The sequence below is a fragment of the Pan paniscus genome, chromosome 9 (assembly GCF_029289425.2).
Source record: "Pan paniscus chromosome 9, NHGRI_mPanPan1-v2.0_pri, whole genome shotgun sequence".
In the NCBI taxonomy this organism is placed as follows: domain Eukaryota; kingdom Metazoa; phylum Chordata; class Mammalia; order Primates; family Hominidae; genus Pan; species Pan paniscus.
In genome coordinates, this window is record NC_073258.2 from 90,662,678 (window position 1) to 90,677,106 (window position 14,429).

Consider the following 14,429-nt stretch of genomic DNA (forward strand, 5'->3'; position numbering starts at 1 on the left):
AGGATCTTAATTCAAATCAGAGAAAATCATTCTTTATTTTTTTTGCAGTATAATGTCATGTGAATGTGTCCTAAAAATGTGTGCCCTTTTGTATTATTTATGCCTTAAAAGTTTTTTTACCCATTGCTTCCTTGTGCTCAGTAACAAACAACCTTGTTTTGCATAGCTTTCAATCACCTGGAGGGCAGAGGGATCATTCCATATTTTCTAACAACTGTAGTGGCAGTAAGAACTCCTCATGCAAACGATTCCATCTCTTGGCTGCTTCAGCTCACAGGAAATGCAGGGGCCAATTGAAGGTTGCCACCAGTCAGGTTTTCAGATGGAAAACTGTCTTTTAATAGTGTATTATCAAACTTTCTGAGAACACTTTGAAGTCAACCACGGTTTTGACCCAGTGTTTATAATAGCAGACCTGGCTGATGAATTTTAAAAGAGTGCCTTCCACTAAAGTGGTAATGTGACCAGACAACATTCTCCCTATCTGCACGCGGGCACAAATGATGTTCAGTCTTCTAGTCACTAGTCATAAGCAGTGTCGTGGACATGGTAGAGTGTAAGATGTAGTTGAATGATTGCAGTATGCGGAAAAGGAACCAAGGCCAGAGAGACAAATAATGCTTTACTATCCCTCTGCGTTAAAATTACATTGATTCATAAAATGGCCGGTACGGTATGGGGCTCTTTTTGACTGTTTCTAAGAGTAGGAACAAAATAGGACTTTGAGTCGTGGCTTGAAAAGAAAGACACACATTTTCAGAAGAAAAAAGGGGAGGGCTGCAGGGAGCCTCTCTTGGAGGGAGCTCTTCCGTCTGCTCCATTAGCCTAGGAGCATGCTCATGGTGTCACACTGCCAGAAACTAGTCATTCTCTCACTTCCAACAGGGGCAACAGCCTGAAGGTGTGAGTGTCAGAAAATACTTATTCTGGAAGAAAAGGTGTTTGTTGTTCTTGTTGTTTATTTTATGAAGTTTCCTAACTTTTTTTTCCAGAATGTCTTCCTTTTAAACAGGCACCAAAAGCATTGGTCAGCAGAGCTCCTGACCACTGCTGCCTCTGTGTGACAAGGACATTGGAGTTGTCTTTGGAAGGATCTTCTCCACATTAATAAATGATTATGATATATTTTTTAAAAACTACCTATTGGGTACTATGCTGACTACTAAGGTGACAGGATCTGTATTCCAAAGACAAGGGTAATGGAAACATAACAATTCTATCGTCATTTATATTTTAATAGCATTATACTCTTTTAACCATCTTCATCTTGTATATAATCTCATTGTATATTAGAATACAGCTATTAGAGCAATAAGGAAGAATGGATAAATACAGTCAGCTTTTTGTTTTTGTTTTGTTTAGTTTTGTTTTTGAGACAGGCTCTCACTCTGTTGCCCAGGTTGGAGTGCAGCGGTAAGATCACGCCTCACTGCAGGGTCGACCTCCCCAGATCAAGCAGTCCTCCAACCTCAGCCTCCCAAATAGCTGGATACAGGCTGAACTGTCATGCCTGAGTAATTTTGTTGTTGCTGTTGTTGGAGAGAGAGGGTCTCACCCTATTGCCCAGGCTTCTCTCCAACTCCTGGCTCAAGTGATCGTCCCACCTCAGCCTCTAAAAGTGCTGGGACTATATATATATATGAAAAATAGTGCTTGGAAAATTAGCTTACTAATTGAAAAATATACAAATGAATGACTGCTTTGAAATATATATGTATATTATATATATGCACACACATATATATGTATATATATATGCAACCTTCATCTGAGAGTAGCTATGCTTTTGGCTTCTGAGATGAACCTATTCATGATGATAAATATTTACTATGAATTCAGCTAAACATGAAACTCAGCAATCTTTGTATCTATTTATCTCTATTTCTACCTAAATCTGTATTTTGAAAGTTGTGGCTAAGCCTTCCTAGTTAGTTAAATTTTTATCCTTTACCATTCAATGTGTGTGTGGCGTGGAGACTGTTTTCACAGATCAGGAAGTTGACAATTATGTCCCACATTCAGTGGACTAACAGCTCAGAGATCCTCTCTCTGGGTACGGCAATGACAGTGCATGGTCAATCTTCCAGATCACCGGAGATGATTGTGATTTTATTTTTAAGTCTAGCTTCTAGGAATCGCTCCCTGGAACAGAATAATTTATTGTTCACCCAGTGTTCACTCAGAATTTGTGCTTTAGCTCTTCAGCCAGTAGGGCTAAAGGCTCTTTATTGATGAATCAGTGGTTAGCTTGGGGAGTGCTTACAAATTTGTCCGCATTCCACCTTGATTGCTCTTGAGCGGGTGCAGGCTAGCACAGATACACAGCCTTCCAGATCTCCAGAAATTAGAGATCCTAAGACACTTTTTCTTGGCTTTCTCTTTGCCTGGTTTTCTCTGGTAAACTTCTGGGGGGCTGTCAGAAGTTTATTTCTTGCTACAAAGCATGCTAAAGATTCCAAGCTCCTCTTTAATGTTCCCAACCAAGGTCTCCATTGTTTTTGACAATGCCCTTGGGAATGTACCTCTTCATGACCGATTCAAAATCAATCATTACTGTGAAGCATTGAGCAAAGCTCTCAGTTTTTACAGCCTGTCAGTCCTCCTAGATGAATCTCTGCATCACTGCAAAGGAGTTGACAGGGGCTTCTCTAGCACTCACACATGCTCTACAAGTCTGTGCTGGGGTAGGTTGGGGGATGGTGTCTCCTGGTGTTTTGTCTTATCCCTTGAGGAATGGAAGACACAGCCAGTGGGAAACTTGGGCATAGCAACCCTAGACCTGCTGTTCCGTGGTGGAGGTTCTACCCTATCAGTGGAGTTTGTATGTGCATTATCTCATCCAGTCCTCACAATTATAAGAGAAACATATTTCTCTCAAAAACTTATAAGAACAGCCAATTAAACTGAAGTTTAAATTATTGGCCATATTTATGCAGGCATGGTGGCTCATGCCTATAATTCCCAGTACTTTGAAAGGCTGAGGTTGGAGGATCACTTTCTCTTACAATTGTAGGACAGAATAAGATAATTCACTTAAAATTTGATTATCCACTGCCTGTATCTAGTATTCCTTCTATTAATTCAAGTCATTCTTTATGAAGGTATTTTCATATTTTTGTGAATTATTCTTAAACATTAAGAACTATTATTATGAAGGGGCAATCGTAAAGTAATTCATGTTGAAGAACACATTTCTGTGGTGGGGAGGGGGGAGGGGGGAGGGATAGCATTGGGAGATATACCTAATGCTAGATGACGAGTTAGTGGGTGCAGCGCACCAGCATGGCACATGTATACATATGTAACTAACCTGCACAATGTGCACATGTACCCTAAAACTTAAAGTATAATAAAAAAAAAATGTAAAAAAAAAAAAAAAAGACACAGATTATTCTTATAATGAAAGAGAGTGAAACACAAATAATTTAAACTTCAGTTGAATTGGCTGTATTTAGGCCTGGCATAGTGGCTTAGGCCTATAGTCCCAGCACTGTTAGAGGCTGAGGTGGGAGGATGACTTGAGCTAGGAGCTTGAGAGAAGCCTGGGCAACAGGGTGAGACCCTGTCTCTCCAACAACAGCAAGAACAAAGTTACTTGGGCATGACAGTTCAGCCTGTAGTCCAGCTATTTGGGAGGCTGAGGTTGGAGGATTGCTTGATCTGGGGAGGTCGAGGCTGCAGTGAGCCGTGATCTCACCAGTGCACTCCAACCTGGGCGACAGAGTGAGAGCCTGTCTCAAAAACAAAAGAAAACAAAAGCAAAAAGCTGACTGTATTTATCCATTCTTCTTTACTGCTCTAATAGTAGTATTCTAATATACAATGAGATTATATACAAGATGAGGATGGTTAAAACAGTATAATGCTATTAAAATATAAATGACTACAGAACTGTATGTTTGCATTACTCCTATCATTGAAATAACCCATTATGCAACCCATCTGTCATTAAACTTTTGTATCAGAGTTACTCCTTATAAATGGAGTCAGCCTTTTTTAGACTTTGTTCTCAGCAATCCTCATTAAAGGAGGCCTTCCCGGATTGCTTTAAATAAATTCAAAAAACACATTTCAGAAACTTTTGATATGTTTGTTGTGTGCCATATTGCCAGTAATTAAATTAAATACTAGAAAATACACCATTAAATATGATATTTGATATACAGTTGGACCTCCATATAAATGGGTTCTGCACCTATGGATTCAACTCATCATGGATTAAAAAATTTCAGGAAAAAAAATTGAATGATTACATTTTCACTGAACATGTGCAGACTTTTTTTGCTTGTGGTTATTCCCTAAATAATACAGGGTAACAACTACTTACACTTAATGCATTTACATTGCATTAAGTATTTTAAGTAATCTAGAGATTATTAAAGTACATTGGAGGATGTGCTTAGGCTACATGTAAATACTTCCTCAACTTATGTAAGGACATCTGAGGATTATTAGCATCTAAGGATTTTGGTATCTGTGGGGAGTCCTGGAACCAATTTCCAGTCGATACTTAAGGAAAGGCTTCATACAAAATTAACATGATCAAAATATAGGTATTTCTGATAATAAGGATATTTTACTGCACATGTATTTTAAAAACTTCAAAGACCTAAATAAATTTGGAGTTTTATTAAAATGTAATGAGGCTTCTGAGTATTCTGTATTTTCTGAAGCAAAAAGTGAGTCTTACTTTCTATTCTGGTAATGACATGTTCCCAGGTAACTGTCTGCAGGATGCCATCGGTGAAATTACTAAAGTCTTACAGATTTTCAGTCTTTTTATCTGTATCATTGTCACTCTCTTAAGATCTGTGTCCATCGATAGTTTGTTCTTGAGCTAAAGAAAATTGACTGAGCCTATCAATTTGATAAGCAGTCCAATTTATAACTTTATTAAATAATATTTCTCAGTATCCCTGTTGATTTTGGTTACATTCAGTAGCCAAAATCAGTAGGAATATAGGGGTAAATTTGGTAGCCTTTTAAACAGTTGCATCATATGTTTTTATCAATTATTTTGTGCATTTATTCTTTTATTCAAACAGACAATTAATGAATATCAGTTATATTTTAAGCATTGCGTACTTTCTTGGAATATACCTGTGTGTAGTACAAACACAATCCTTTTCTTGTAATTTGAGAAGCAGAAAAGATGCCTACTATTACACTGTGGGTTTTACAAAGAAAAGTATAAGGCTTTCTGAGTCTTTAAAACAAATAGCCTAATCTAGTCCAGGAGTTAAAGAAAGAATTCCCTGAAGAAATGTTGGAACTTACACTTGATGAAATGGGACTTAGCAGATGTGGAACAGAAAAAAGAAAATTCCAGTTCAGGGGGAAGAAACCTGTGCTCTTGCATTAATCCATCAGTTTGGATAAACACACTCAGGTATTCATATACCTGGGCTGGCTTGAAAATCAAGGGAAAGAAAAGATACAGCACGTAAGAGAAGACATGTGCAGTATTCTAAGAGAGAGTAGTAGTTTAATGAAAATCAAAACAAATGTATACCTCCACACTTTTAAAAATGGTACAAAGTTTCATAGAAAAAGATAAAGAATGTCAAGTAGTCAGTATTTAGCCTTCTCAGAAGTTGGTGTTTCTGATACCTTTAGTCACGTTACTGACCTATGTCTGATTCTGTGAGTGCAAAGCAAAGCAAAACAAAGCAAAGTTGTAAGAGGGTAAGGGAAAGAACCAGAGAGGCTACAGATGAGAAAACTGTTGGCCACATTAACAAAGCTTACCATGCCACATTCATAATCTAGAAACACCCCCATCTGGCCTAGAGGCCTTTCTGTATACTGAGATAATAGTGGGGAAGAGGTCTTGAGATGACACCAGTAGCCTTCTTGACACAAAAAAGTAGAAAAAACTTCTTGGAGTTAACCAGCATGTCATTTCTCATTGTCCAAGAATCATTGCAAAATCCAACAGCCCAGTTCCAGCACTGCCCAACGTCCACCTCTCAGTAATATCTTCCAAAAGCGAATGGCAGGGCTCGCCATCAAGAAAACACTTAGATTTTGTTGGAGTTGGGGCAATGTTGAGATCATCAGAACCAAAAAGTAGCTGTCTCAGAACTTCAAACAAGGGGAATGTACCAAGTGGTTATTTTATTATCCCAGGAAATATGCACTGCAGGAACAAGAAAACAGTCACATGAAAACATAGTGTTATAAACTTCTAATGGATGTGGGCTTTACATAGTGTCTACGTATTCCAGGTTATCCCTGGAAATATGGGTCAGGACAGCAGGCACATAAAAGAAGAAATATATCCTTAGATTTAAACATTGTGCTATTCTTCCTTATCCAGGAGTCCTTACAGACTCCCAGAGCCCAGTCCCAAGAGTTGTCCACATCCAGCTCCCAGTAGTGTTTGCCAGAGGAGAAGACCCAGGCTCCCCATGCAGCAAAATAGTCAGATCTGTCAGAATTCAAAGATCCACGTCTAAACATCAAACTTCTCACATCCTCAAACAGCCTGATATTGCAATTGGTTACTTCCCAAGTGAAGGAAATTTCCACTGTAGAAACAAGAGAATGTTCCAGTGAAAAGCAGTTTATAAATTATGTTCAGATAAGAAAGAGATTCTCACTAGAAAACACAGGTCAAGATTAGAAAGAAACTTCTGCCTGGAAAAATGTTGGAATCAAAGGGTGTTAGGATACCTGCACAAGTAAATGGCTCAACTTCAATGATCACAATTTCTATAAACTCAAAAATTATAAAGGGGAGGAAGGTCATGTCTCTGTCTAGTTAGCGACCTTTCATAACAACTGAAAAACTGGAACCTCTTGCACTGCAGCCAAGTCCACAGCAATAAAATTAACCTTCATTGTTTCTTCTCCGTCAGGGCAGAGCAGGAGGCTGGGGACAGGAGATGAGGTGGGGAGCCATCCTTAGACCCAAATAAAAAAGTTATCACTTTGCCAGAAATATTATAATCTGCCACTTAAACTAGTCAATTCATACTTAAAGAGAAAATCTGAATCTGCCTTCTGAAAAGTGCAGCTTCCTTGCAAGAATTATCTGACTTTCTTGCCAGATTCAGGCACAGACTTCTTTTATTAAATGCTGGATTTATCGTGATCTATCCTGGAGTTCTATCTAAGGCCTCATCAACCAAAAAATCACATTCCTACTGTTCACAGATTCTCAGTTTTTGCATTGTTATATAAGTTACTCGTGTATGCTTTGGTTGATTAAAATGCACATGATTAAAATTATAAATGCTATGAAACTTCACCTGAAATGTATTTAAAAAAACACTGTTACTCAAATCAGTCATTAACTGCACTGAATTTGAAATTGAAATGTCCTGAATTAATTCAGTTCCGTATACTTCATGTAATAATTGTATACATGAAATTGTATCACGGTTGAACCATACATGAATGGTTCTACATCCTAAAAAGCCCTTCTGCATGTTTTACTTTTCTGATAAATTTGCTATATGGCTGATTCCACCATCTCTTTTTTAGTTTTGTCTGTTTGATGATAGTGAAACTATAAATATAAATACCTATTCACAGACTATTTTCTTCTAGATGAAAGGTTGTTACACTGGGAAGGCTGCCCATAGAAAACCAGAATTGAAGGCATTGCATGTGGATCCCACCAGGAGGGTGACACTCACCCAGAAAGCGGTTGAACCTATCCACCGGTCCAGTGATGGGCCCTGTAGTGAGCTCTGGATTCACAGGCTGGGGCATGTGCAGCAGCACGGATTCACTCCTGCAAGGAAGTAGGTTGAGTTGGTTAAGTTTCTGATGTCTGTGTTTAAGAAATAGATTCCAACAGAAAATGCTTCATTCAAACCCACTTCTGATATTGTAATGTACCTCCACAATCCTAGGATGGGTTTGTGGCTCTTAGGGAATCTTTCTAACTCTTCACTCCGTTTGTAACCTACTGCCACTGACAGATAAATGCCTCTCTCCCTATCTGCCGCCAAATAGTTGATCTCTAATTATGATGCTGAATCCTAAAAAGAGGAAATTGTATTCTAGCAACTTCTGCATTGAACTCTTCAAAACATAACCCCCTGAGTCACTTGGAAAAGTAAGAAAAGGTTAATGTCTGATAAAAGGCATAGGTAACATTAACATACAACACAAACACATGAGTACACACACAATCACACTGACACATTATGGTGTTAGTAAATTATGTTTTCACTTTGTTGGAAACAGCTTGATGTTTTTCATAGCATGCCTTGTGCTCCAGCTTGCACTGATGGCCAATAACATACCTTGCCACCATGTCTCCCAAATCCTGTAGCGAGAGAGAGAGAGAAAAAAATGGCTTCTTTAGAAAGTTGTTATTCTTGTTGGGTGAGGTGCCTCACACCTGTAATCCCAGCACTGTGGGAGGCCAAGGTGGGTGGATCACCTGAGGTCAGGAGTTCCAGACTAGCCTGGACAACATGGCAAAGAAATTCCATGTCTTACGAAAACATAATAAAATACATTACTGAAGGAAAGAACCCCATGTATATAGGGCCAACTTTTTATTTTTAAAGATGGTAAACTTTATTTTGCCAAATTATTTTTTTCAAACTTATCTTTTTAAATATTAGTATTGCATACAGAAAATGATTTTGTTAAAAATATCACAAAGTAGGAAGGACATAAATCCAGAAAACAGGCTTTTAAGTGAGTAAATTTATTTCTATGGAACAAACCTCAACAATTATTTTTCCTTTAGCTTTGATATGTTAGAACTTTTTTCACAGAATGATACTCATTACATGAGCTTGACTCTGAGAACCTCAGATGTGGCCAATAAAGAACTAATGAAAAACGTAAAGTAAGAAAATTAAGAATGTTTTTCCAAAAAACAAAACAAAATAAAGCAAAACTGTTACGTCCCACTGGGACTCTTAGCCATGTTTTTCAGAAATATTTTGTTTTCTATTATTGCCTACTTCATTGTCTTAACAATATGAAGACCAGGATGTCAAAGGGCATTAAGCATGTGGTAAGTTATATTACGGCCAGTTAACCCAAGGGAGGTCAGATGTGGCTTCAGATTCCACGTAGGCAGCTACCTTTCCTCACTGAGGCAGAGCAAGGTAATCCAGAAAGTCTTTTCAGACTCTGAGAATGCTGTACTTATATTATTCGGAAAATCACTTGAAAAGATGAAATATTAAATAATTTATACTAAAATCTGGATTATTATTCTGATAAATCAATTTGATTTGTTTAGTGGTTTTTTCACATTCAGCTTGTTAATTCCACAGAAGAGGGGTCCTGCTTTTCATGTATATGTGTCTTTTCTGCAGGACTTGAGTATGCACAAATTTTGATATCTATCAGTGTCCTGGAACCAGTCCCCAGAGCTGACTGATTAAGTTCAGTTTTGTTCTGACATTTTTATTTTGTGTATAGAAATACATTTTCATGAAGTTATTACTATATTCATTTTATTTCTCATTCCAATACTATTGAGAATCATGAATAATCAATCAATGTTTCTGTAATGAGCATTTATTGATCCTTAGGGTTACCAGATAGATGTTTTCATAGGTAGGAAAAGAAAAAATGATTCCCTGTTATGATATCACTTTTTCCTTTTTTTTTTTTTTGTACTGTGGAAAAATATCATAGTTGATTTCTTGCAAGCCAATAGAAAATTTCAAGATATATGTAGTAAATGATAAATGTAATATTCTCTCATATGATGTAATATAATTTTTGCATATCTTTATTTTCAGTATCTTTTTGTTTCTTATTTTAAAGTAATGTTTATTTTAGAAACTGTAAAGATCAAGAAAGCCATGGCAGAAAATAAATATCTGCCTAATTCCATCAGAAAAATATAAAATCATGGTTATATTCTTGTGTGTGCAATTCTACCCCTTTCCTATTTTAAATGTATTTTTCTTTACATATACACAAAACCCAGTAAACCTCTCTATGTGTAAGGTATATAATAAACACATACTTATTCGTTCTTTTTCATATTTTTGATATTTAGAGTTTTTTTTTAATTCCTAAATCTTGACTATTGCCAAACATTGACTATCCCCAGGTTGATCTTATATGTTTTGAAAGGGGTTAGGTCATCGGACAGCCAGAAATGGCTCCATCTTTCTGTCCAGGGATTATCAAAGTGTCTGGCTTGGGAGTAAGAGCATGTTTTAAACAGTTTGATTGGTTGGCCAATGGCAGCATATTTTTAACTTACCCATCGCCCCAGCTTATTTTGTTGTTGTTCTTAAGAGACGGGTTCTCACACTGTCTCCCGAGCTGGAGTTCAGTGTGCAATCTTAGCTCACTGCAGCCTCAAACTCCTGGGCTTGATCAATCTTTCCACCTCAGCCTCCGAAATCGCTAGGACTACAGTTACGTGCCACAGTGCCCAGCTAATATTTGTACTTTTATTTGTTGAGACAGGGTGTAACCTATGTTGCCCAGGATGGTCTCAAACTCCTGGCCTCAAGCAATTCTCCCACTTAAGCCTCCCAAATTTATGGAATTACAGTAATGAGCCACCGTTCCTGGCCTTATTTATCACTTCAGAGTTTGTCCTTCCTTTCTAGGTCTATGACGTGAAATGTCTTTGCCCGTTCTGTAAAACATTCATCTGTCGTGGTCATATGAAGCATTACAAAATTGTTTTTGATATTTCTTCATGTTTTATGTTAAGTACTCCAACATGGTAGTGTGGCATTTTTAAAAATGACAAGAAAAAACACAACAGATGGTTGACTAATCACAAACAGGACTTTAACGATCACAGTCGTGCTATCATTTATTATGATATATTAAAAAGTCAGCACTTACTTGTAATGTGCCTTGAGACAAATCGTTTAGCAACTTGATTTCTCAGACCTCAGTTTCCTCCTCTGGGAAATACTAATATCAATTGCGTGTAGTGTATCTTGAAGAATTAGAAAAATTGTAAGTAAATACTTTATTACCAAGCATGATTGCTGTGGTTACTTAATCGTTGTTACTGTTGTAGCATCGAACCACTTACCACTTGGGTTATTTGTTCGAAGTCAAATATTATTAATTAATACATATTTCATAAACTAGTCTTTTCCATTTTATTTATTTATTTTTTTTTAAAGGATGGAGCCTTGCTTTGTATCCCAGCCTGGATTGCAGGGTGTGGCACGATCTCAGCTCACTGTGACCTCTGCCTGCCGGGTTCAAGCAATTCTCCTGCCTCAGCCTCCTGAGCACCTGGGACAACAGACACGTGCCACCATGCCCGGCTAATTTTTTGTATTTTTAGTAGAGACGGGGTTTCACCATGCTTTCCAGGCTAGTCTCGAACTCCTAACCTCGTGATCCGCCAACCTTGGCCTCCCAAAATGCTGGGGTTACAGGCTTGAGCCACTGCGCCTGGCCATACCAGTCCTTAGAGTTGATTGAATGTGGAAGTTTAGTTGACAAGTGGCTGGTTCAAATTGTTAAATTAGAAATAGTCAATGTTAGAATTGTAGAGTGCCCTTGTGTTTCTCTTCCATATCATTTGGGCAACTAGTAAACAGTATACTGTTTTATCAACAGGTATGTCATTTATGCTCCAAGCAGCCACAGCAAGTATTCAGGGGAGTCATTTCCAGGAATTTCTAATGCTCTGTTTGATATTGAAAGGAAAGTGGACCCATGCAAGGCTAAGGGAGAAGTGAAGAGAAAGCTTTGTTGCAACCTTCACTGTGCAGGCAGCTTCAGAGGCTTTGAAACAAGAAGCCTAAGAGGATTCCTTAGAGAACCTATATTGAATTTGTGTGGTATGTCACTCAGAAAGAGTCATGATGGGTATATTGATGTATTTTAAAATTAGTATATTAGAAATAAAGATGGATAGTATATACAGTTATGTGAGTGTTCATATATTTGTCTGTGTATATATTTTTTCTTTTATTTTCTCATTGTGGATTAAAAATAAATCAAAATTTATAATTATACAAGGTTATTCTGAAGTGGAAGAATCAAAGTCAGTATGAAATCCAAGGGGAATGGACAAATATCGTAAAACTCTCATCTGGCATTTTCGGGGAATCAAGTCTAATGTGTTCATGTCACTTCACACATGGGAAATCATCAGTTTGTCATAGAGCACACTGCAGAATATGCACAACTGCTCCAAGCCAGAGGTCTCACGCCCTGCCTGGCCTTCCAAGGCTGAGAGGATCACTATCTCAGCGCGCTAGTGGGGACACTGATTAAATTACACTTTTAGTATATGTAATCACTCTATAGCATAAGAAATCATTATTTTTTATTAAAATATGTTATTTATGTAAAAGACTATAATATAACACACAAGTATAGAGAAAAATAGTAATGAAATGAACATTTGTGAACCTACTAGCCATGTTAAGAAAATAACATTTCCAATATCATTGGGTTCCCCATGCACTAATGACAGTTGTGCTCTTTCACTTTCTTGAATTTTGTGTTTATCTTTATTTCCTCTGTTACTCTTTATAATTTTATCACACATGGCTATATTATTTACATGTTTTATGGTTTGGCATTAGGTAGTTTTGAACTTTTTTAAGTAAAATCATACCATGTGTAGTTTTATGGTACTTGATTTTTTTCCACTGGTCCTTAAGTGTTCAGATAGATAGATAGATAGGTAAGTAGATAGATAGATAGATGGATAGCATTTATTCAAATGAAAGGAAGATTCAGGGTCCGTCAAGACAGAGAAAACATATAATAATGTGAATAGGGAAAGTTAATATAAAGAATGATTAATTATAACAACATTTGAGCAAGGAAATATTGTCTAGTAGAATGTAAGGAGAAGTCTAAATAATACGTGATGAGCACATATAAGGAATTGCCATTGTTTCCAGGGTGAAGTTGGAGTCGCCAATGAAGAGTCCCCTCACCCCTTGGCCTCACTAAATGTTAAGAAGTTGTTGTGCTGTTGCGCTTGAAAAACTTGCCTTAAATCCACACTTTAGAGCTCCCCAGAAACTTGGCTTCTGGGCCACTTGTAAAGCTGTTTACGAAGAAATGTCACGCCAGACAGGCTCCACTGCAAATTTGGCAAAGGGCAGTATCAGGAGAAGCTCATGGCTGCTGAGTTCTCCTGGCCACCATGAACTTCAGGAAGTGGGTGCTATAGCAGCTGCCTGAAGTACACAATCTGGGCATTGGTGTATCCCTGTATGCCCTCCGGGCCAGACACTGGAGGCGTCATTTCCAAAGCAAATTGGAAGCGCTTTTTTGGAATTTCTCTCCAATGCTTTCTACTCACAAAGACTGACATCTTAACATGTGGCAAAGAAAAAAATATTTAAAGGGTCCAGATCTATTTATGTAAACAATCAAGAGTGAGTTTGTAGTGGAAAACCCAAAGTTGGATAAATGGTGCATAATAAAATATATTTGTTCATTTTCTGCTGTTGTACATTTGGAATGATTTTTGTATTTTGATTTTGTGAACATGTCTCCTAATGTAAATAGCCAATAGATTCTCTTTTCGGACAGTATCTTCCGATAGCTGGAATGTCTGGGTTATAAAATTTGTGATCGTCAATTCTACTGGGCAATGCCACAGCGCTTCAAAGTAATTTTATTTATTTATATTTCCACTGACAAGGTAATCACGTTATACAAAATGATAGAAGTATGGATGACTGTGGCAAGTTAAAGAAATACAAGGAACTCACCCTTACTAGAAACCAAGGCATTTGTGGGAAGAACAATTCATACATTGAGCACCAAATACATCAAGTACGTTTTGGAAGACATCGAGAGGAGTGTAACTACTTTCTTGTAGTTTATCAAAATCCCATAATAAGGTAAAGCAGGTAGGGATATAGGCACATTTCCATTTCAGAAAGCATTCTGGCCTAGATAGAATAGAAGGATATCAACCCAGGAAGAGAACAGAACTAATATTTTGTGTGTGTGTGTGAGACAGGGTCTCACTCTGTCACCCAGACTAGAGTCAGTGGCACAATCCCTGCTCAATGCAACCTCTGCCTCCTGGGCTGAGGCAATCATCCAGCCTAAGACTTAGCTGAGATTACAGGTGTGCACCCTCATGCCTGTCTAATTTTTGTATTTTTTGTGGAGATGGAGTTTCACCATGTTGCCTAGCCTGGTGTCGAACTTCTCAGCTTGACCGGTCAAGCCACCTAAGCCTCCCAAAGTGCTGGGATTACAGGCATGAACCACCATGCCAGGCCCCAAAATCTTTTCTCATGACAACTGCTGTCACTTAGACTTTACTATCAGAAAAGATAAGACTACCCGCATCCTTTGGGTTTCAGCTTAGGTGTCATTTCTTTTAGGAAGACTTTTAGGATGACTGTCCCTTCCTTTGTATCAACTACTAGACCATGAGCTCCTTAAGGACTTAGTCTTGGTTTTTTTTACACTTTTAAAAAAAATTTTACTTTAATTTTTGGATACATGTGCAGAACGTGCAGGTTTGTTAC